This window comes from Maniola hyperantus, chromosome 12 (assembly GCF_902806685.2).
Source record: "Maniola hyperantus chromosome 12, iAphHyp1.2, whole genome shotgun sequence".
NCBI lineage: Eukaryota > Metazoa > Arthropoda > Insecta > Lepidoptera > Nymphalidae > Maniola > Maniola hyperantus.
The window spans coordinates 6,395,297-6,421,574 of NC_048547.1; the positions used below are offsets into that span (position 1 = coordinate 6,395,297).

The following is a 26,278-nucleotide window of genomic DNA, read 5'->3' on the forward strand; positions in this document are numbered from 1 at the left end:
CTTCGTACAACCATCATTGAGGTCAGAGGGTCATCTTTCACCGTTCGCTTAACAAGTTTATTGTTTTCGATTTAATGACACGACATTTCATAATCGTGAGAGCCTCTCGTAGCGACGTAGTCGGTAATAGGTATGTTTAATGCTTCCGTATCTAAAAGCCAACAAGCAAAATAAGAATTACTTCCGTATTTTAAAATACTTATTAGGTAAACTCCAAGCATATCTCTCTGCATCGCCGGCTGAGCTGATTGACTCTGAGCTTCTTTATGAGGCTCATAGTTAGCGAATTTAGGACGAGAAGATGAAAAGACAAGATAGCTCAACGAGTTGTGAAGCTGAAGCGGCAATGGGCAAGGGCGTATAGTACGAAAAACCGATAGATGTTGGGTGACTTACATCTTAGTCGGCTACATTACATTAATAATATATTATCCCTATCACTATCCTAGCACTCTTATTTAGGGACCATATGAAGAATTTTGTGACTGTTAATTTGATAACTATAAATAAAATAACTTAGTTTAATATTATTTCAACATATTATCATGAAATAGAAACCAAATTGGATACAATTTCTTCGACAGGAAAAATTCCGAAAACTACTCCAAAGCTAGATTTTTTACTTTTATTCGAAAACGGTAAGTAATCTTTTTGTAGTATCTTTATTCCTATTATTATTTCAATGATTGCAATTTCCAACAATTTAATTTGATTTTTTGTCTCAGTCGCGGCCCACATTACTTTATTGTCATCTCTTTCTCGGTACATTACAGTGAATAAAATCCTTCTAATATTTTTGTTTCGTGGCGTCTTAACAACAACGAGTGGGTAATATATTCAAGCGTCATACAGCAAGTAGGTACGCAGATCATAATTATCTGCAGCGGTCGACTAATTTGCAAGGCTGTAGTGCGCACGAGACGCCTTGGCCGTTAATGACTTACAATAATTGATCTTCGCTTCAACGCAGTTCCCACATTCATTCTATTTATCGCCTTTTACTCGACTGTTTTGTACAGTTGCTTTATGCCTCCAGTTCTAGTTGGCCCAATAGCCAATTTAACTGTTTTGAGCAGTTGCTTTGTGTGTCTCCATGTTCTATTTGGCCTAACAGCTAACGGTGAGCTAACGTGTGCGGGGAGCACCGACTAACGCGTCAGCGCTGTTTGCAATTTTTTTAGCCCTGTACACATTGGCCAGATGCACTGGGCCAATGCACTCAGCGAACGTGTCCGGTCCGGTACGTGGTATGAGATACAGAGATAAATTAATAAGAACCGTCACCGTTACTCAGCAAGTGATAGATAAGAATCAATTTTTTTCGGGCAAAACTACCTCTATGGTTAACCAGACCAAAACTATACCTACCAAGTGGAGTCTAAATAAAATCTGAATCGAAATGCCCCATCATTGTTACTACATAGAAAACGTTTACACGTGCCCACTGCCCCAGCGTGTCGCTAATAAAGGACTTATCAAATAATCGATGCCTTGTATTGCTACCATACATATCAACGCACCAACGCATACGGTAATTACATTTAGAACACGTATATTAAACATGCATATACCTTCAACGCTTGATGAACCTTGTTGGTATAGACTTAAAGTCTATAATTCAACAAAAATAATAGCATAATCTAGATATCGAATAATCATAATATCTACCTATAGTGATTCTGTGACGTCTTATTGTGTTGAGCATCTTGATGAAGTAGTTCCGACAGGTAATGAACTAAATTATTAATAGGTATGATACCTATTTGATATGATACCATATTGCAGCTGTGATAGCCTAGTGGTTAGGACTCCTCCTCTTAATCGGAGGTTGGGGGCTCGATCCTGACCCGACCTCTAACTTTTCGGAGTTAAAATATCACTTGCTTCAACGGAGATGGAAAATATCGTGCGGAAACCTGCACGCCTTAGAGTTCTCCATAATGTTCTCAAAGGTGTGTAAAGTCTGCCAATCCGCACTTGGCCAGTGTGATAGACTATGGCCAAACACAAATTTTGGCCCTTCCTAGAGGAGACCCGTGCTCCGAATGAGCCGACGATGAGTTGATCCTGACGATCCCGTGTTAAGTAGTGGTGCAGCGATAGATTGAAACGATGATGATATCTTTGTTGCGCTGTAGAAAATGCCAAAAAAACGTATCCAGCACAAAGAGAATATGTGGACTTAAGTACTTACCTACTGGATCTGCCACGACACCCACTAAAAAATTGCAGCGGTTAGGATTAAAGTATAATGGAAAGGATAAAATCAATTACCTACGCATAAATCGATTAATGCCTTAGGTACGTGATTAAATATTATATGCTATTAAACTATGAGTAAGTACTTTTATCATATATATCTTTTATTATCTATAATATATAAAAGGAAAAGGTGACTGACTGACTGACTGACTGACTGACTGACTGATTGATCTATCAACGCACAGCTTAAACTACTCGACGGATCGGGCTGACATTTGACATGCAGATAGCTGTTATGACGTAGGCATCCGCTAAGGAAGTATTTTTGAAAATTCAACCCCTAAGGGGGTGAAATAGGGGTTTGAAATTTATGTAGTCCACGCGGACGAAGTCGCGAGCATAAGCTAGTTACCTAATAAAGAGACAAAATAAGTTTTAATTTGCATTTCGACCTCGCAAAGACAACCTTGATGCGAATAGCATGCAATGACTCCAGTCGTAACCTGCCCTGCTATGCTCTACCTCCCTGACCTATTTCCCTACTTCATACTAACTACTCATAGTCTCATTCAATATTAGATGCTGGTGAACATACTCGTACTTAGCTATTAAAATAGTATCTACCTATTGTATAATCTATGTTTAGGCTGCTTTTCCACCAGAGATGTGCTATGCTACGTTGCTATGGATGCGTTTGATATCCACCAATCATATTCATTGGTGCTCATAGCTTAGCACTGGTGGAAACGGATTCAACTAAGATTTATGTTTTTTATATGGAAGGATCCGTGCTGTATCATGTGCAGAGCATAGCTTAGTATTGGTGGAAACGGTCACATATTTTCGTAGCGTAGATATCACATCTTCGCAGCATCTTCATTGTTCAGAATTTACTGAAATCATAACATTATCTATTAGATTAGGCACTACTACCTACTCCTAATGAAGGGACATATTGCGAAAATAAAGCCGGCGGGTAATTTACTAGGCGAGTTGATCAGAGAATGGATAGTTAGAGTTACCATGACATACCATTTCGCAGTCATTTTTCTACACCGCATCTACTAGCATAAATCAAGGTTTTATTTCCATTGCAGGCTAACTGTAGCTTAGAATATTGAATTTCAATTGTCACACAGCAATGTATGTTAAACAGAGGTAAAAGGGTCAGTTTAGGTCATGTGTTACCGCACAGACTTGGTAAATAGCGGTTAAGTCGGCGTCTTGGCAAAGAACACATGTCGTAATAGTGAGATGGCTGATTAATTGCGCGCTCTCGGCTCACTTTCCATGATAAGGTCTGTTTGTAATGTAAAAAAATCTATTTTTGAAGACTAAGTTTAAGTGATTTTGTGTGGTGGACTAAGTTAAAGTGGTGATAATATAAAGAATACCTAACTGAGTGGGATTTTCTCGACCTGGGCGCGTTTGGAACCCTCGTAGTTTTGCTTTAGCGTAGTTAGCTTTAGTTTAAAGTTTGCGCAATTTTCACCATTACATCGTTATCAGGGGGCACGGAAGTGCCCCCGCCAAGACGAGTCAAACTAAAGGACGGGGCTCAAGTACCTTTTCTCGAAGCGTTTCGTCGTATTTTCGAGCAGTCAAAGCTTCGGTCTGGATGTAATTTTCACCATTAATTACATCATTATCTCACAGGTTTTTACTATTACAAACTAAGGGAACACGCACTATACCTACGTATTGTAGCGCTAGCGTAGACCATATCGCTCACGACCAACTGAATCAGGAAAGTCGTGAAACTTCTGGGGTAACAAGTAGGTAGGTATCTACCTATCATCATTTTGTTACGAGATCAGGAGGAAATCTTATTAGGTATTTGACGTATAACAAACTTTGTTATTTATGCAAATTCTCTCAAGCGAATCTTGTTTTTGTTAACATACGTCGGTATTCAATGTTGATTTAAATAAAAGCCTAAGTATATTGCTATAAAAAATACGTTGAGAAGTAAGTACCTTTTAGAAAAAAAATCTGGTTTGCGATTAGAGATTATATGATATACCTATTTCATATGATATTATTCTTATATGTAACTAAATAGTATACCTACCTACTAAAATTAGGTAGCGTTTCCTATGAGGAGCATCTATGTATATTGTATATATATATATATGTAACAACATAACAAATCTTTGAAAATGCATGGCGTGTAGAGTTCCTTAGAAAATATTGGAAAATACCATATGGTTTCCTATTTTTGTACCTACTCACCTAGTTCAACTATGCTCATGCGACAGATCGGCCCACATAATCGCTGAGCGTAGGCATCGTAGCCCCGCTATTTTGTTGTCTATAAACCATAACCTTGCCCATGGTTCATATTTGTAAAGACAGTACCTATTTACTTGAATATACAAATAATAATTTAAATTAGTCTTAGTGCTACAAAAATTTTACGAGACATTTCACCGCGATTAATAGCCTCATCTGGTGACAGAAGGGCTGGCTCATTTATTGCGCAACGAATCAGCCTGGCTGTCGAGCGCGGAAATGCAGCCAGTATTCTTGGCTCTATCCCACGCGGGCATGATTTGTATAGTAATTAGATAAGGCTAGCTTTAAGTATTGTAATACTAGCTTATGCCCGCGACTTCGTCAGCATGGACTACATAAATTTCGAACCCTACGTCTGGCTATGTCGTAATAGCTATCTGCATGCCAAATTTCAGCCCGATCTGTCCAGTAGTTTGAGCTATGCGTTAATAGATCAGTCAGTCAGTCACATTTTCGTTTTATATATTTAGATTTAAGTACATTTAAAAAAAGTTTATTAGAAATGCGAAAGAAGGTACGTCTGTCTCTCTGTCTGTTTGTCTGTTCGCTTTTCACGGATCAACCGAATCCTAATCTACTAAACTACGGTTAAACCAATCTTGAAGAATTTCGCCAAAAGGATAGCTTGCATCTCGGAGAAGGACATAGGGACATTTTTAATACCGGAAAAAAGAGTTCATACAGGATTTTAATAACTTAGTCAATGCGAACGCAGTCCCTAGCTAGTGCAATATAATTTATATAAAAATACATTACGTGTATATATTATTATTATCAGTTTTTAATTTAAGTTATCTTTCACTTTTTAATTAAATTTTTCAAAAGTAGAAACATTAAACTTAAGAAAAACCCGTTTGAACTTTAACCTTGCACTATCTAACCCTTGCGTTACAACAATTACATAAAAACAGCGTTCACATCAGTCCACCGTCGGCCCTGTTTCCTCGTCGATCGTGTAAACTTTCACGAAATCAAACAAAGAAATAGCGAAGCGACTCATTTGCATCATTCCCACGCGGACAAAAGAATGACCCAATCTGTTGGCAAAGAGTAATGTGTTACCCGAAATCCAATGGTCACGGTTCGTCTGCCACAGTTCAACCGATCGAACTAAGTATAAGAATTTCCAAATATTTTGACCTTTTAATTTGTTTTGTCGTTTCAGTAACATCCAAATTTCATTTAACTTGAAATAGACTAAAGACGTTAACACATTAGCGAAGTGTTGAAACACAATCTGACCCGACAATCATCGACCCACATCGGAAAACTCCTCTTACTCGCACGTGTTCTATTATTCCCAACTGCGTTTTATATACGGTGATAACTTGATAATACTTTAAATGACATTTGCAAGATTTCTGGTTCACAACTGCCAGATAAACTTTATCTAACGAATTAATTTGACATTTTCCGTTATAACATTTATCTGGAGGTTGTAAAACAGGCCCTAAAATAAACCTATTCCTGTATGAATCATTAAAATCGGTCCACGCTTTTAGTCCCTAGTGTACTACGAAAAAATAAAATTAAAACACAACTTTAAAGAGTAACATTCTAAATGGTCATTTAAATGGATAGGAAAATAATCAAGGAAACCTAACTATTATTGATCTGGTCAATTTGCCAAAGTTCATCGATCTGCATTTTTTATTTGTTCCAATATGACGCAGGTATAGTTGGTGCCATATTGGCTTTTTTTCACTACTTTAGTAACTCGCAAGATTAAGAAAAATCTTTAAGTGCAAGATTTTTATTTTATTCAGATACATCATAAAAACCAGTCATCGTTTTAGTCTCCAGACCGACGCAAAGAAACAAACAAAAATAATAGACTGATAGGTACAATATATCTAACATAACCAAACGTTTGCGTTGCGAAGTCGGATAAAAAATGTGTAAGTATGACTCCGACCACCTTCTGAATATTCTGAGATCTGACGCGTAACGACACGTCACTATATCAACAATGTGTCTGCAGCTTAACTGTCATTTAGGGAGCCCAGTTACAGACTTATCAACGGGTTTCTTCGACGACAGGATGTTTAAACTATAAAATTGAATAGGTACTTCAAGTTACAATTGGATTACAAGAATTACGTCTCCAATTTTGTTCGTGACAAGATAGGTACATTTGCATAAAAAATGCAATAAACTACTTGATGTCTGACGGCTGATAAATAAGTGTAATAATGAAGAAAACAATGGTAGAAGCAGAGAAGTACTTTCTACTCGCGCGTGCGACAAGGTTCGCCACCCCCCACTTTTTGACCCCTTCCCCCATCGATAGAGTAGGTACATTATTACGAACTACCCACGGAGAAAGCCTTTGACCTCACTCACAGGGCTTGCTATAACCTAATTATTTCTAGCAATTTTGCATACTAACACTGGTATTCACAAATTAGTTTGAGGCCTTCAGATTCAATACATACATACCTACCTAAATACCAATGTATAAAAAGGAGAAATTGACTAACTGACATATTAATGTACTCATACAGCTCAAACTGCTGGGTAAGTACTAAGTATATCACGAGTAACTTATAATTTTGCATGTAGGTCTATCTATACTAACACAGAGCCCCATTATAAAAGTTTTTGAGAAATAAGAGGACCGTCTCAGCAGTGGGCCAGAGATGGGTTAAAATGATATGATGAAACTTTATAAGTAACCACGGTAAGTATAACACGTCTTGATAAAATCAAATAGTGAGCGATTCAGACTTGCAGTCCGAGGCCGTGCGATCCCGTTGGGCGAAGACGGGTCGGGGTAAGGGTAACGGTAGGAACGGAGCGGTTTAGCTATGCTAAATATATGCTACTTGTGAAGCGTAAAAGCTGTTTATTAGCTACCTACCTATTGCACACAAATCATTGACCAGATCATCATCACCATGATCAACCCATCGCAGGCCCACTATAGCATAGGTCTCCTCAAGGGTGCAGGACACAGTCCGCCACGCTGACGATGTGCGTATTGGCAGACTTCACAAACCTTTGAGAACATTATGGAGAACTCTCAGACATGCAGGTCTCCTCACGATATTTTCCTTCATTGTTAATTCAAGTGATATTCAATTGCTTTTAACGCACATCTTCTATAATATAAAAATGAATCACTAAATGTGTTGCTGATCGCAAATCTCGAGAACAGCTGAACCGATTACGCTAATTCTTTTTTTATAATATTCCTTGAAGTACGGGGATGGTTCTTACGGAGAGAAAAATTTTAAAAAATTCCTGAAAAAGAATCGATTGTTAGGCGATACGAAGTTCGCCGGGGCAGCTAGTAACTCCATAAAGTTAGAGGTGCGTGCCCGGAATCGAACCTCTGATCTCTCGAATAGGAGGCGATCGTCTTAGCAGACGGACTAGGCACTTTCATGGCTCTTTGATCAGATTTGACCAGATCAGATTAAGGAACATACTACAGCTACAAGTGGGGTGGTATACTTTAATTCAACTCTAGCTAAAGTCCTGGGTGGACCATGACCTAAAGCCTTCTCTTTCTGAGAGGAAACCAGTTCTCGGTAGTGGCACGTAAGCTGGTCATGAGTTGATAATGTTAATTTTAAAAAAAAGAGCACGTCACACATAGTAAATTCAAGTAGAGTTGTTGAAATAGCTGTCGTGAATACGTTAATAACGGTTTAGGATCGGCAATAAATCATACAGCATCTTGCGCCGGCGCCGCGCACCGACGCGGACGTCCAACGTTGTGCAATGCTGCAGTATGTCCCCGCCTTCACGGCCCGTTGAGTTGACCGTCGTTATTCGATTGGCATTTATAAAGGTGCCCGTCTATATCCGACTGAGTTTGTTATAGGCTTCTTCTCAGACCAAGGCGCGTTTGGAACCCCTCGTAGCTTTAGTTTTAAGTTAACCGTTAACGGAGTTAATTATCACTATTTAGTACATAATTTATCTGCCGTGATTTCGTCCGCATGGACTACTCAAACAAACCCATATTTTACCCTCTTTGGAGTTGAATTTTAAAAACCTTTCTTAGCGGATGTCTTCGTAGTTTGAGTTGTGCGTTGCTACATCAGTCATTCAGTAGTCAGCTTTTTCTTTTATAAATTTAGATTCAACAATTTTATTGACGATCAAAAAGTCGCCATCTAGAATTCTAGAGGCGGGGAGAGACGGAGAGCAATGCATTACGCAAAAATGATCTATATTTATTTTACTTGCCCATGTTTCTGCGCTTATTGGACCAGCTTTCCAAAATTGTACTGAAAAGTGCTTTGTAACTAGCCGAAAACATCTATCTATGAGTTAGGTATCACTTACAAAGGAAGGACACAGCTTGAAAACCGAAACATCCACTTTATATTTCGTCGCTCGGTATGAGCAATCAGTGATCTGCAGAGGATCGGCACGAAAGGAATGTTTCAGTGACTAAGCGAACCGCAGTTCGGTTACTACAAGTACACTTAGGTCAAGAGACGGCAGGGCTAACCAAACATGCAGCGGATCGACACAATTGGATCAAAATGTATCTAAGTATTTTAGCATATCGTGAGTGATTTCTATTATAAATATACATATGATTCCGGCTGTACTCACGTGGTTAGTGGATGTAAGCTCGACTGTAAATAGTTTCGCAGGCATCTCCCCCCTTCTCTCCACCTCAGCACCTCTCACAGCGGTCCGTGCGGGCCATGGCCCGAGCAGCACGCAGCGTCGCAGAGCGGCGCGAGTTGAGTTGGCCCCAGGTGGGTCCGAAATAGTTGGGCTTACGTCGACTAACCACGTGAGTTTAGCTGGATTCATCTATAGTTATGTAAGTAACTTAAATATTGTTGACTTTAATTAAGTATAAGGTAAGTTAGTAAGCAATTTGAAGTCTGAGTGAACTCCATAATGTTCTCAAAGATGTGTGAATTCTGCCAATCCACACTTGACCAGCTTGGCAGACTATGGCCTCAGCCCTAAACCCTTCTCATTCTGACAGTGACCCGTGCTCAGTAGTAGGCTGACGCCTGACGGTGGGTTGATCATAATGACGATGATGGTTGACCCAAATCTGTAACTGGATAGGTGACCGACTTCGGAGGTCCGAATATGGCCTTTTAATTTTTTGCGTGCCTCGCGTGCCCTACCATTATTTGTGATTAATGGGCAGGGCTACGACCCAACTCTCAGCAATGAAGAATACGACGCAGAAAGAGAAGTTAAAAAGCATAAAAAAGAAGTAACACTAAGGTTATGTCTTTGAATCTATAGAGTTGTCAATTTACAAAGATTTTTGTACTTACTAAAATGAGCCTGAATCCTTTAAAAAATTGGTAAGTACCACAGATAAATGAAGTAAGTACCTACTTAGTAAATCTTTCGCTCATCTCTGCGACTAGAAGTCCAAGTAGGCACTAAGAGTCACGCCGTATTTTATGCCACACTTACGACCTAAAGACAGATTGCGACGTTTTAACAGAACAAAGATTTAATGTCGGACTGTAAACCACCGTGCTTTGTAAAGCAACAGTTTGTCATCCGTTGTTAGGACACTGTATAGTGCTTAAATTATTGCATTTGTATTGGCTCTATTATAACAAGCTTGCATGGAAGTTTCATTTCTAATAGTAGGCACATTACAGTCCAGGCCTGATATAAAGCTATTACTGGCCGAGTACTATTGGAAGGCCGAGGCGAAGCCGAGGACTTCTGGAATGATTTTGAAAGAATGTGCGCCAGCAGAGTCCTTTTAAACTAAATTCATATTAAAATTTATATTGTATATTAGATATACCTACCTACTCCTAAAACTAAATAATAGTCAAAAAAATAAAAAATAACTTAAAAAATAAAATGTAAAAACCATTAAAATTTAAAAACACAAGAGTAAAAAACTCTTAAAAAATTAATAATAAAAAATATGTATTAAAAAAGAAATAAAAAATATATATTGAAAAAAGATATAATACCTAATAAAATGCTTAAATAAATAATAAAAACGATAAAAAAATAAAAATAAAAAGTGTATTAAAACAAGATATTATAAAAAAATAAAAACATAAATATAAAATAGTCAGAATATTAACAAAATCGGTTACCTAAAAATAAAAAAATATGATAGTCTACAACATAAAGAACCTCATATGAAACTGTCCAGCAAATTTCATACAGTCTTTTTGGAAACTGCTGGTGTGTGGCCAGTCCGACACCAGTCCTCTGTAATGAAATCCTTTGTTCAGTAAAGTAGCCAATTCCGAGCGAGTGGGAGAAAGTATAGTTTATGTGCTGCTTTTATTTATTAAAAACGTGCCTAAGTACTAATTAGGTAACTACATCTGTAAAATCTATTATTAACCTAATCCACACTAAAATAATTATTATGAATGCGAAAATGTGTCTGCCTGTCTTTCTGCTAGCTATTCACGGTTCATCTGTTTAAAAACGATTTTGATGAAATTTGGCACAGAGAGCTCGCATCCCTGGGACGGACATAGATTTTGTTCTAAAAAATCAAAAAGTTTCTACGATATCAATATCAATACTTATAATAAAACTGTAACAGGTCAAATTCTGTACATTGAAGATATTTTGAAAATTTTTTTTCGAGGGCACTCTATAATCGATACTGAACCCAAAACTGTAATTTTTTTCATTTTTGTCTGTCTGTCTGTCTATCTGTCTGTCTGTCTGTCTGTATCACGGCCGCGCATCACGCTGAAACTACTGAATGGATTCCAATGAAACTTGGTACGATTTGAGGTCATACTATGAGGTCTAACATAGGATACTTTTTATCCCGAAATTCAGCATGGTTCCCTTAGGAGAGGGGTTGAAAGTTAAAATGTATACTGAGCTGTAATTCATTAATGCGTAGTCCGATTTCATTCATTCTTTTTTTGTTAGAAAGGGGATATTTTAAAGATTGTTCTGTAAATATTTTAAAGTCACCAGTTTTGTAGTTCAGAAATAATAGACATAATAACCCTCAGTTTATGGTCCAAATAGCTTGAAACTCGGAATATGCAGAAACCTTTGAACGTATGGCTCATCTTAAGCTGGCGTTCCCACTTTATCGTATAGGCTTAATGGATAGACCTGTTGTGAAAATTAGACCATTCCAAAGGAGACAGTTAATATTGCATACTGCAGGGTTAATTTTCCCCACAAAGCAAACAAAGCTTAGAGCAGAACTGTTCTATAAGTAGGTACTTATTAATACAATAAGTAGGTACTTATTAATACAATATTAATTTTCATGGTATCTATGCAGTGCTCATAATATGCAATGTAAACTGGTGTCTGCTAGCATCCATTCGCGGGGACGGGAGTGGAGAAGGCGGCGCAAGGGGAAAGAAACATCTATAGGATAGGTAGCCGCGCGGCGCAGTCGCACCATATGTTAAAAGTACTCTGTGAGTCGCACGGTCGGCGCCCTACGCAACTGACGTGTCCAAATTACCTTTAAATTCAATGCTAAGTGGCAAGTTTCCGCGCGGCTCAGACGCGCGGTTGGCTCCCTACCGCTACGTGACGCACGCATCCAAATTGAGCTTAAAAATTGAAATCTGATCTGAATATCTGGAATTTAAAATCGTATAAAAAGTTCTTTTCAGAACTATTTAGTTACTAATTAGGTCGGTACCTACTTGATTATTGTTCTTCTATAATATATATTATTAAAGTAGGTACTTGGTTTCTTCTGTATTTTTAGGATTTTGTTTGGTTATAGCATAGGTTTATGCAGGCGTTTTTTGTGGTACATACTACAAACTATCTTCTATAAATATTAAGTGCTTGATTTTTTGGATTGCAATTTTTTGGATTTTGTTAAGATATGGCATGGATATGGCAAAGGTACATGCAAGCGTTTTTTCCTCCTATTTCTTCCTATAAGGGTTCCTTGTGAGGTACGGAACCCTAAAAACTGAAAAAGATTCGTAGGTCAAAGTACACAATATTGCTTCATCAATCGGGTGGTGGAGCAAGATGATGCAACTAATTACCCGATAGAATTTTTGAATTCGTTGTCAGCTCCTGGGCTGCCCTTGCACACCATAAATTTAAAAGTTGGAGTGCCAATCATTCTGTTGCGTAATTTAAGTCCGCCGAAATTATGCAACGGAACTCGGCTAAGGGTAGTCCGATTGCAACAAAATATTATTGAAGCGGAAATTTTAACTGGGTGTGGTGCTGGGGAACAAGTTTTTATTCCCCGGATACCACTTATCCCCAATAATTTTTCATTCCGTTTCAAGCGCGTGCAGTTTCCTGTGAGTCTATGTTTTGCGATGACGATCAACAAGGCGCAAGGCCAAACGTTGCGCACCGCAGGCGTAGGCCGTAGACCTCACCACGAGCTGCTTCAGCCACGGACAGCTCTATGTGGCTCTGTCCAGGGTGAGTAGCGCTGCTAATATGTTCGTATATTGTTGCGACGGCGTTACACATAACGTAGTATACAGGGAAGCTTTGTAAATATAGGTAACACCGTCACAAAATATGGACATAAATTAGTGAAACTGCATGATAACCCTATCAGGAAAGGGAATACTTTACCATGAAGCCTACCCTGAAATCACGAAAAATAATCAACTATTCCATACTAAGAGTTCATTGACGCGCGGAGAAAGTATATGAACCAACTGATTTTTTCGTTAACTCTCTTTCGTTCCTGATAACACTTAATTGATATTTTATTGTAATCTTACTTAAAATTATTATGGTTTTTATTCATGGGCATCTTAATGGGTACTTAAGGATATATCATCATTTCAGCCTGTGAACGTCCACTGCTAAACATGGGCCTTTTCCAAAGAGTGCCACAACACCAGGTCTTCAGTCATCCAGCGACTTTTCGCCACTCTCTTTATATCGTCAGCCCATCTTGCTTGAGGGCCATCACGCTCCCACCGAAACGTGGCCTGCCCACTGCCACTTCAATTTGCTGACGGTTTTGGCTATTGGGAACTTGATTTGACACCTATCCTTCAGATAAACTCTTAACATAGTCTTCTCCATAGCTTGCTGAGGCAATTTAAATTGGTAGATCAAGCCCTTTGTTAGTGGCAGGTGTCCGATCAGTTAATCCATACTATAACATTCATACTAATCTAATATTGTAAATGCGAAAGTGCGTCTGTCTGTTTTTACTGCCCATCTATTAAACCGAGTTTGTCAATATTTGGTACAGAGAAAGCTTATAGAAGGACATAGACTACTTTTTATTTCAGAAAATCGTAGTTTCCACTGGATTTCCCTAAAGAGCGCCACCACACCCGGTCCTCAGCCTTCCTCATCCAGCCACTTCCCGCCAGCCTCTTTATATCGTCGGTCTATCGTGCTGGAGGGCGTCCCACACTATGCTTGCCTACCTACGCGGTCTCCACTCAAGGACTTTCCGGCTCCAACGGCCATCACCTCTACGACAGGCATGACCTGCCTTCTTTTATCCCGGAAAATAAAAGAGTTCCCATGGGCTTTTGAAAACCTACATCCACGCGGACGAAGTCGCGGGCATCAGCTAGTTTGATTATAAAAACCTAAATACAAACGGACAAAATCGCGGAAAACGTCTGGTAATAAATATTCATACCTATTAAACGCCACACCTCCAAAGTAGTTTTATGGAAGCCCACGATCGAATACAGAATTCTTAAATAATTTCGCAATAAGTAAGTATTATAGATAATATTATAATAACGCGTGAATATTAGGCGATTTATTTCAAATGGCCGGCCTTGAAGAAAGCCGTTCAAACGCAAATATGCTGTCCGCATTGGCGACCATGACTAACTACCAATGAATGCATAAACAATAACTGAGCGGTGGATATACTGTATGTGGCTGAGGGATCTAGAGTAACCCCTACCATGGATGCGCAGGAGATTCTCTTAGCGGCTGGTGTCCAAATGCGTTCAAAACCCCTCTACCATTGGTCACTTTATAAATGAGTCCCGATCTCAAAATTCAAAATTAGACTGCAGTTTGCTTGCACTCACAATCGCGGCTTAGTTGCCATTGAAATAAATATCATCTGATTTATCATAAATAATAATTAATCAGTTGAATTGTACGTGACGTGTTTCAAACAAATAAGTGTGACCATCGTGTGGCGTAAATAATAAAGTGATGGAAAATTCATACTAAGTTAAGGTAGTTAACAATAATATAATGAGTGTGACCAAATTTACACAATCGGTCTGGTATTTTTTATTTATTTATTGTTCAGTAATTACTAACACAAGCATTGGTGCACGAAAAATAGTCGCACGACACCCGACGTACCTACGTCACGCAACGTGATGACGGCATTTCGATAACATTTCAGCGATTACCAGATTTACAAATAACCTTGGGTACTTACATAATTGAAGAACTGGTGAACAATACTACTATAGTCTAAGATACTAAATTTTAGAGATCAGCGAAAAAACTGAGACTGCCGTCGCATTTTTTAAATCTTTAGCATTGGACAAGTTTTGGTTGAAAACGCACTTTTTGAGACTATTTTTATCCCAACTCAAGTCCGTTTTCATTGAAAATAAAAAAGGGATCGACGGTAAGGTATTGGATCTAGACATTACAATTCTACGAGACATCATTGTCATTATATTATGCTGTGCAACTATGGAATGCTTTGCCCAAAAATATTCGTAATTCGAAATCATTGTTTGTCTTCTGAGGTTAAAACTTCGTTAGCGCGATTCAGGCTTCACAGTGAGTGATTGAAGACACCTAGGGCACCATCTAGTGTCGCTGTATGGAGACCGCCACATGATTTTACGAACAATCATAAAGTAAATTATGAGAACAATAATAGCGATCTTTTCAATTGAAATTAATGGATGCGTCTTGTTCAAAATCGAAAGAAGTTGGTCGTGTTAAATATCAACCTCTATATGAAGCCTATGGTAGTGGTTATTGTGCACCAGTTGCATTGAAATGAAAGTAACAATGAACGTTTTATGAAACCTCTCAGTGGAAGGTAATCTATTGCTCGACCGGTGTTACACAATAACTCCGAAACTTATACTGAGCCAGTTCACTAATCACAGGTCAACACTGGTAATGCGTAATTAACATCAATTAATAATAGGATTAGGTATCAAAGTGGTATACTAATCTTTCTATATATAAAAATGAATCGCTAAATGTGTTTCTGATCGCAAATCTCAAGAACAGCTGAACCGATTTCGCTAATTCTTTTTTCATAATATTCCTTGAAGTACGAGGATGGTTCATACGGAGAGAAAAAATTAAAAAAAAAACAACTGTCTGGCGGTACGAAGTTCGCCAGGGCAGCTAGTTGACTATAAAAAGTTGCTTGCAAATAAATAAAAAGCTATCAAAACCGTACACTTTTCCTATGGTGCCCCAAACATTGTACACCATAACATTTCCTAAGACGTGGCCCAGAACGAAATCTAAATATCCCGGTTCCATGCAGTCTTGTCGAGTTTTTTATGATGTGGCCTCATTGGCGAACATTCTGCAAGTCTTCGGCAAACATTCGTTAGTTGGGCATCAATCGTACAATTTGTCATTCGCAAAACATTTTGACTTGCCAAAAATTCATGTTGAGGCCATCCATGGCCCGCATTAAAGGAAATTAGTCTAAGATCCGGCCACTTGAACCTGCAGGTGTCTGTTTTTTGATGAAACTTATTTTTTTTAATAATACTTACATGATAGTAGAATAGAATACAACAGGATTCCAATTTCTCCATTATCGAACCTCAATAGCTCAACGGTTAAGAAGTGGACTAAATTCTGAAAGGTCGCCGGTTCAAACCCCACCCGTTGCACTATTGTCTTTCTAGCTTTTCGCTTTGTTGGAGGGGAAAGGGGAATTTATAATAGTCAATTACCATGGCTAATATTCCTTTGAAAAACGAACATTTTTATGTACGGGATAAAGTGGAGTCCTCCTCCTCCAGGATGTATCTAATCTATCTATGCCAAATTTTTCAAGACAGCAATTGCGCCATTAAAATGTAACAGACAGCGTACAGACAGACATACTCTCGCATTAATACTTATGGAATTAAAAGTTTTCCTTTTATTTATTTGAAAGTGTATAATTTCTATTAATTTACGAATAATGTTGTAGGTATAATGTGTTATCACTGATAAATAATGGGTTCATATTTTTTTAAAACTTAATATATATAGATTAGCAAAACAATTTATTCATCGATAAACAACAAAAACATGCCGATAAGAATTCGTTGAATGATGAGTGTGATGTAAATTCTTAAATAGGTAAGTAACTAAGTTATATTACTATTCCAATATTTTATACAGGCGAATATTCGGCTACATAAAAGTCGGCTGAAACTATGTTTTGTAAAACATAAATAGCTAGGCACCTTATTACCTATTTCTACTCGTGTGCCTACAGAGCCAATTTTATTTTTATTTAATCCATAGAACTTGACTGCGATCTCACCTCGTAGCTATTGGAAGGAAACGTGGGAGTTTTATAAATCCCATAGGCCAGAGCCCTAATTGCTTACTACGCAGCATCGTACCCCGTACCGGAATGCAGGATCGGTTGGCGGCACGAAAATGCCGCCATGGTGGCAACAAGCTGCGGCCGAAACCTCCCACTTGTTTTTTTGGCTTGTCTTTTATTGATAACTAGATGATGCCCGCGACTTCATCCGGGTGGATTTAGTTTTTTAAAAATCCCGCGGAACCTTTTTGATTCTCCGGGATGCAAGCTATCTCTGTACCAAATTTTGTCAAAATCTGTTGAATGGATGGGCCGTGAGAAGCTAGCAGACAGACAGACAGACACACTTTCGCATTTATAATATTAGTGTGGATGCAAAGCATGTTTTATTCGGTACTAAGGTTAGGCACGCACGGGTCCCGATTTCCCCGTAGAAATGGTAGTCGTGGTTTTTAAAAACTTGTTCAATTAAATTACCTACTTGTTTTAAATAATTGGTGTATAATAAATATTCCAGTGTTCACAAGGAAATAGGAAATGGTTCATCGCAGATTACACGTAGGTCCACATAAAGCCGAACTTTCTCCATTTGTTCTGTTGTAACGGGGCCGCGCATGCAACAATACAATACACATAGATTGCGTACGTCATACCTACTCAGTACTTACTCATGTAACAGAAATTGTTATTAACAAAGAATTCTGAACAAAAAAACCTCGCAACCTTTCTCCGAATCTTTTAAGCTCTGGTTGTAAACAAGTCCACATAAACTATGTCAGAGTTCAATATCTCGATATTAAAATACCTACATAATAGGTATAGAACCAAAGATAATATGTTTCGGGTGATGGATGATTCGATTGATATCGTGTGCTAATTCAAAAATGCAACGCGCTAACGTTTAAGATAATGTTCTGACTTTCTTATCTTTTTGTTCGCTTTTACATACCTACCTATCTATTGGAATCAAGGTAGGTAATCCTATGTAATATATGTATTATCGTAACCATTAAAGTAATTAACTAACCACATGCAAACTAAGTATCTTATCAAATAGATGACGGTCGCGGCTTGGTTTAAGTACATGCATGGATTTTGATTCTTTTTAAACCCCTGAGAACTTTTTGATTTTTGGGGACAAAAGTAATCTACGTTCGTACCCGGGATAAAAGCTATCGCTAACTAAAACCGGCTAGCAGATAAACAGACAGCCATACTTTCGCAATTATAACATTAAATGAAGTATTGGTATGGATATGTAATGCATGTAAAGTGTTCCTGGGGTCTCATAGCTCTACGTAACAAAACAAGAAAAACGAGTGACGCACAGTTACAAGCGAAAGCTAATGTATCATTAAAATAATTATGGAATCGTCACATAGGTAGTAAGAAGGTATATGTAGGATTAAAACAACCGATACATCAAACCAATTAGTCAAAGTAAGCGTCCGCGACTCAATGGAGATCCGTATCGCTGTATTTATTTTTTGGAACTATTAACGGTACTCGATTTCGTAACAGATTCCATCTAATTCCGCAACCTTCGCTCCGGCATTCAGAAAGCTCTTCGCCGGTTCATGTATCGGGCCCAATTATTCCCCAATAACAACGGTAAGTGACCTCGTTACAGTTATACTCGTAAAATGTCATGTACGTGTGCTCAAGCTGCTCTAACTGGTCCGCTGTCGTAAACAAAATGTATTTGCGGTGACCGGAAAACGAATCTTGCACCGCCTCGTGCTCGCTACAAAAAGAGGCGCGTATCTATAGTACCTACTACGGTATCCAATACCGACGGTAGGTACTTTACAAGCGGTGATAGCCTCTATACAATAAAAGGAAAACTGACTGACTGATCTATCAACGCACACCTCAAACTTCTGGACGGATCGGGATGAAATTTGGCATGCAGAGAGCTATTAATATGACGTAGACAACCACTATGCAAGGATTTTTGAAAATTCAACCCCTAAAATAGGGGTTTGAAATCTGTGTAGACCACGCGAATGAAGTCGCGGGAATAAGTTAGTTATAATAATAAACGATTTGAATAAGCGTTTGCACAATTCACATGTCACTGCATACGCCTGGCTGTGCCATTTTAAAATTAAATAGAAACAAGTAGAACTGGTCAACTGCGGCTAAACCAGGAATACTCGTTGAACTTTCTTAGGGCAGGTCACGCAAACGGCGACATGCAACTCTACGCTCTTCTGTGTTGTTTGTGTTTATGTAAATTGAAACGTTTTGCATAGGCAGTAACGTATATAATAAAATGTGATGAGTTTTTTTATAATATATCAAAGCCTTCTTTCTATCTATCTCTCAAAACAAAGCCTATCTAATAATACCTAAAGGCTAGGGACCAATGTTGCAAAATTTATCTTCGGCTCTACTGTTTTTGTTTAGATTAAATTATTTTGTGCAGATAAATTTAGCTATAAATACCTCTGATACCTAAAAATCGGTGACGTCCGCCTGCTAGTCGGAGGTCGGGGGTTCGATCCCGGGCACGCACCTCTATTATACACTACTCGGAGTAATGTGCGTTTTAAGCAATTAAGTATCATCATGCTTTAACGGTGCAGGAAAACATCATGAGGAAACCTGCATGCCTGAGAGTTCATCAAAATATTGTGAAATCAAATCAAAGGTGTGTGAAGTCCTACCAATCCGCACTTGGCCCGCGTGGTAGACTATGGCCAACACCCTTCTAATTCTGAGAGGAGACCCGTGCTCTGTAGTCAGCTGGTCATGGGTTGATCATGATGATGAGTTGACCTCAGCATTGTTATTGCCAGGTTTACTTATTCGTCACAAACTCAGAGTGAATTAGATGTTTGGCCTCATCTGTAGGTACCTACATACTTGTACTATTTTTGTAACCCCATGACAGATAAATTCTATCGAAATTTTACTCAAGACAAAAGTTAACGAGTAACCTTATACTTAGGTAAGTACATAAGAAAAGAAGAAAGAAAAGTGATTATTTTGTAAGTGGTGCAAAACATCACGTGCAATGCTCTTGTTCATCACATGTTACCCCAGCGCTTCTACCACTTGAGCATTAAAGGCAAAGCCCAAAAGAGAGGTACATCGAAGTCACGTTATAGCACAAAACATCCATGGTGTTCTACAATAAGTAGATAACAAATTGAACAATGAGCGCGACGCAGGCCCGAAAAGAAAATTAATTTAGGTATTGGTGCCGGTCGGCGAACCCGCGATTGTGAAACTGAGTGATTGCGCTCAGCGTGGTTTGTGTAATCCACGGCGCGGTGCGGCACAATACGACCCGTCGTCACCAGTGGCCCTCGGAGATCTTCACTTATGGCGAAACCATCCAATAATGTTGCACTCAAGCCGACTGTGATACTTGCCGACTCTAAATATTCAACTAACGGCGCACTAATATTAAGAAGAGGTAAAGTTTGTACTAGGTGTAGTTCGTGTAACTCACCAGCGCGGTGCACAATACGGCCCGTCGTCACCAGTGGCCCTCGGAGATCTTCACTTATGGCGAAACCATGCATCCAATAATGTTGCACTCAAGCCGACTGTGATACTTGCCGACTGTAAATATTCAACTAACGGCGCACTAATATTAAGAAGAGGTAAAGTTTGTACTAGTTGTAGTTCGTGTAACTCACCAGCGCGGTGCACAATACGGCCCGTCGTCACCAGTGGCCCTCGGAGATCTTCACTTATGGCGAAACCATGCATCCAATAATGTTGCACTCAAGCCGACTGTGATACTTGCCGACTGTAAATATTCAACTAACGGCGCACTAATATTAAGAAGAGGTAAAGTTTGTACTAGTTCGTGTAACCCACCGGCGCGGTGCACAATAAGGCTCGTCGTCACCAGTGGCCCTCGGAAATCTTCACGTATGGAAAAACCATCCAATGATTTTTTTATTCTTAGGGATTTTACAAACTTTCCATCAAAATCTCAACTGATGGTTAGTTTAAATATTTTCCTATGATGCCCGCGACTTCATTCGCGTGGATTCAGTATTTTTATAAATCTCGTGGGAACTCTTTGATTTTTCGGAACAAATAGTACCTTCTTAGCCTTTGTCCATCCCTTGAATGCAAGCTTGTACCTGTAGCACTGAATATATAATATTACTATGTACCTGTAGTCTGTACTTTTCTTAAAATCGATTATAAGGATTGGCCGTGAAAAGCTCGCAGACAGAAAGACACAGTTTCGCATATAATATTAGTATCCGAGTCATCGCAAATATTGCTATGAAACATATTATTATTATGAAATAAATGAACTTCAAAATAAAAAGCTCTAACTTTAATTTTACAAGTTTTTTATTTACACCTCATAGGCGCTATAGGAGTACCTACCTACCTATTTTAGCTAGGTACTATAAAAGGTTAATTATTAACTTTTTGACATTTTATCACTCGGATTTAGGTAATTTAAGAAAGTAGCCTGTGAACTTCGGATTTTCTTTAAATTCATTACAGGCACATGCTTGACCACAATCACACCTGATGATGAATATAAAATGTGGTTATTATTATAGGTATTCGTGTCACATAAAACGGTGCTAACATTTTTTGTGCACTCATAATATTATACGGAAGCAAATTGATGTTATTCATTGTAAACATTTGTAGGTAGGTAATAATTTATGCTAATCTTAATTATTACTTGTTTGGTGTATAAGATTGATGTTCGAACAATTATGATAATCTAAGTGTGTGTAAAAGAGGTAACACGACATATTCAAAATATTTGTTAAGTTGATATCTGTCAATACTTATAATAAAAAGAACTGTAAACTTAACGATTTTGAAGATTGGTACTCAGGTACAGAGATCAAGCTATCCAGTGGCATGGGTTACTTTTTGTCCCGGAAAATCAAAGAGTTTCTAAATCCACGTGGACGAAATTGTGCGCATCTTCTATTTTGTTCAGATAGTTTAGCATCCCCGAGACGGATATAGGTTACTTTTTGTCTCGGCAAATCAAAATGTTCCGATGGGATTAAAAAACCTAAACCCACGTGGATAAAGTCGCGGACATTCTAGAACTTAGGTACTTATAAAGGTAAGTAAAGTATCTTAATACTAGTTTAAATTTTAAAATCATTAAGTAACTAGCAGTCGTTATGATTTCAAAATAAGATCGATTTTCAATAAACTCACAGTTCCACGCTTTATATACATATCACCACTATCAGAAAACAATTACAAAAATCGCTGAGCAGACCATACAGTCGGTAATTGGAAGATGAGATCTCGAGGAACGCAGCCCGCGGCGGCATGAATGAAAGCCGCTCTCTGGCATCGTACTACACGGCCGCCATGCCACAAAACTATCCAGCACCTAACTCCAAGTACGCATTACATTGCTGCCTAAACACACTTACATATAGATGTTGATTCTTACAAACGAGTAATGTATAGAAGTTAAGAGTAAAAAGCTGCCAGCAATAAATACCACGGCGTGAACCTTTAAGGATATCGACATCCGCCAAACGAGTTTTTCCAGTCCGTATCATCGCAATATCACGGTTATTATTGAAACGCTGCGGTCGCGACAGGTAAGTAAAACATTTATCATGATATGTTTACCTAATCAAGTGTATTTAGTAGGTATAAAGATTAGGTGTGAAATAATGTGTAAATATAGCGCTGTGGTTTTGCCGCAAAATAAACAGTTGTTAGGAATTAATTAGCGACAATAATATTCGGAGGCTTAGCTATTAGACGATAGATACGAGTATCTATTTACTGTAATTGTGATAATGGCATATTGTCTTCCAAATTTATGAGTGCAATTGTAATTTTAATAAAAAAATCGACCAAGTGTGACCTTGCGCACCGAGGGTTCTGTATTACAGTCGTATTTTTTGACATTTTGCAGGATAAATCAAAAACTATAATAAGTACCAAAAATTCAGAGATTCTCATTCTGAGAGGAAATCCGTTCTCAGTAGTGAGCCTGCACTGGGTTGATGATGATAACGCGTATTATTATTTTTTCTTTCACTTCGGTCGTAAAAGCTAAGCAGTGAAAAGCCTAGATTTCAAAGCTACTTGGGCCATTTTCCATAATTAGGTTTAGAAAGTCGCCGGTAAACTTTGACATCAATCCGTCTGATTCTGATTACATCTCTAACCGTTTGGTAGCGTGTAGGTACAAAACTTGAAACTATAACGACCACACGTTAATATAAAATTTCCTTTTAAAAAGCTGACTTTTTTATTTACACGCGTATTTATAATAGGTAGTACCTATCTACAACGAGTAGAGGTTGCACACGATTTCGTCCGCGTTGGTAACTTAGGCGGCCAGTAATCCTGTAGCATCAGGATTAAGGGGTTGGATCCAGAAATTTTTATGGGACCACCACGGAATCTTTTACTGTTTATTAAAAAAAATGCAAACCGGTCGAGAAACCGCGGAAAGTCAGCGCACATCCATAAAAAAGGGCTGAATTGAGAACCACCTCTTTTTTTAAGTCGATTAAAATTAGAAAATAATTTAATTTATTCCAGAACGAGCTTATGCTCGCGACTTCATCCGCGTGGACTAAACAAATTTCAAAACCCTATTTCACCCCCTTAGGGGTTGAATTTTCAAGAATCCTTTCTTAGCGGATGCGTACGTCATAATAGCTGTCTGCATGCCAAATTTCAGTCCGATCCGGCCAGTAGTTTGAGTAGTGCTTTGATAGATCAGTCAGTCAGTCAGTCACCTTTTCATTTTATATATTTAGATATATTATTATTATGAATACAAGAATTAGGGTAGTTCTATTACCTATGATACTTTTGGAGTCGGTGCCAATAAGGGTTGGCCCATAAAAAATATGAAAAGTAGAAGAAGTTCCACCAATTTTATTCTAACAATAAGGGCCAATTATTTATTTATATTAATATAAAGTGTTACTTATTTTAGAATGTATACATTTACCCGTTTTTAATAGGTTACCAAGGAATTTTATTTTCCTTTGGATGTCTTTCGGGTTGAGAAATGCTTTTATTTTTAACTCCCTATATATTTTCCAATTGCGTAAGTGTTGAGACATGGTTGCGTGACCTAAAGATGATAAAGTAATAATATGCCGATTACCAATACAAATTACCCAAGAGATGCCCAAGAGCTGCCTACTTTAACTAGAAGCGCGGGTGATGTCTCAAAACTGCCTCAACCTAACTGGTGAACACGAGGACCTGTCGTGCTTTTCATGGTTCTGTATCGTGAAATAACAGAACCTTAATAAGATCATTTGTGTGTCTGTCTGTCTATCTGTACGTCACAGCCAATTTTCTTCTGTGATCCGAACCCAGACGTGTAACGTAGGAAATTAAATGAATTTCGAATTCACTGCTATTTTACCAATTCAAGAAAATAGATGAAATAGTCTTTTGTCGTGAGGAAAATCCATCATGGATACCACCGGCCACGGGGGAGCACAGTGGTTATGTCGGACTCCTACCGACTAATAACCTCACGAAGTTCCATCCCTCCGCCGCTGACGACGGAGCACAAGAGAACCTGTTGTAACTAGATCTGCATCTCTATGGCCATAACTCAATGCAAATACCCCTTGACATACCCCTTAATCTACGTCAAACAGATATTATGTTAGGAAACTCGTGGGAGGGAGGCCGCGCGTAGTAGCTACGTAGCAAGCGTAGGGCCCTGACGTCACAAGTCGACTCCTACGACCGCTACGCGACGCGTGGGCCGTTCTATGAAATGAACTACACAAAAACGCTGAATTGACTAGGTCACGAAAGTAACAGTAATGACTATGAGCAAAAAAGGATAAGTTCTTGTATTGAAAATTTTAAAATAAAACTTAAAGCTTTGTATTTAATTACTGTACAAAATCACGAGAATCTAGTAAGTTTGTAAAAGCTAGGACTATGTAGTTGCCCTAGTGTAGATTGTAGGTGTCTATTAAGTTAATGTTAACTTTGCATAAATCGGCCAGAATTTTATGGAGATGCCATTTTTAGGGTTCCGTACCCAAAAGGTACCAACGGGACCCTATTAATAAGCCTCCGCTGTCCGTCCGTCTGTTTGTCAGCGGGCTGGATCTCGTAAACCGTTGTTGGTAGAGTTGAAATTTTCAAACAAATGTGTATTTCTATTGCCGCTACGCTGTAACAACAAACAATAAAAAAATACGGTGCGCTGCGGTGCGTCTGCGGTGCGGTTTGGTGAGGTACGGTACGGTGTGCTGCGGTGCAGTGCGGTGCGCTGCGGTGTGCTAAGTGGGACTAAAAACTTGAGATTTTACTAATATAGATTGTAAAACTGTGCCTATAGTTTTCTCTATAATCGATCGCCACTTAAAATAAAAGATGTTCGGAAATTCCACCGAGCAAAGATGTTTTATCTATAGCCATTTAGGGTTAGCTAGTACATTTATATAGACAAATTGAATTATTATGTATTATTAAGTAATATTCGACTAAAATGATTTTTAAGACGTTAAGACATCCTTTATTTGCGTCAAAATAAGTCTTGAAACAGGAAAAAACTTTTTTAAACTTATGATAAACGCGTAATCATGAACAGTTAACTTTTGACAAAACCCAATCCACACACAGAATCGACTCGGTAAAGTATTAAATTGTTTTTTTCTCGAAAGCGTTTTTATTTATGACCACAAAAAGTAATAAAGTAGCGAGCAAGTGCGCGCTTTATTAAACTCGGTCGTATGCCACGATGCATTCCGCTCTCGAAACCTGTCTGAACGGTTGTCTTAGCACGAGTTTGCGCATCTCGACAACGTTGATAGAATTCGAACATCGAAACTATAAGAGTAAATAACACAGCGGGAAAGATTTCATGTGAAAGAAGATATGAAAATTACATAAAATCAAATAATGTTCTGTTTTTGTTACGCAACAAAAAGTATTAGCAATACCCACAATAAATAATCCTTATACAAAAGTAAATTGGACTAAAATGTGCCTGCAGTGTGCAGTGGCTAAGGTATTTGAGCATTAGTGGTGACGAGAAATCAAAGATTTAATAATACTATAATATTTAAAACTCTTTGTCACGCTGCCATGACGGCCCATGTCACATACCTAGTCGTTTCATAGCCTACATTTGAGGCCTGGAAGTGTAGGTGAAGCTCTTATTATACAGAGTTTGGATACTCGACATCGTTACGTTGTCGAGATGTGCAAACTCGTACCAAGCCTCCGGGTGAAATCAAACGCTGAAATGTAGAAGAGGGACCGTCCTCTTTGCATTGTCTCATATATTTATCAACGCCTCAACTTAACCGTGTAATATTTGTTTGCATCCGGACAAAATCGCGCTGTAGTATCAGGCGCAATGCGCATTCCCACAAAGTGGAGTGGAGACGCAGC

At 38.5% G+C, this 26,278-nt stretch overlaps 1 long non-coding RNA gene across 1 annotated transcript in view; it reads right to left on the minus strand.

Moving 5' to 3' along the window:
- LOC138403084 (uncharacterized) overlaps positions 1-15,679 on the minus strand; it is a 356,408-nt gene extending 340,729 nt beyond the window's left edge. Inside the window, exon 1 of the long non-coding RNA XR_011237369.1 lies at positions 15,646-15,679. This is a non-coding gene — a long non-coding RNA (uncharacterized lncRNA). The remainder of the gene's footprint in view (positions 1-15,645) is intronic.
- Between the last annotated feature and the right edge of the window lie 10,599 nt (positions 15,680-26,278).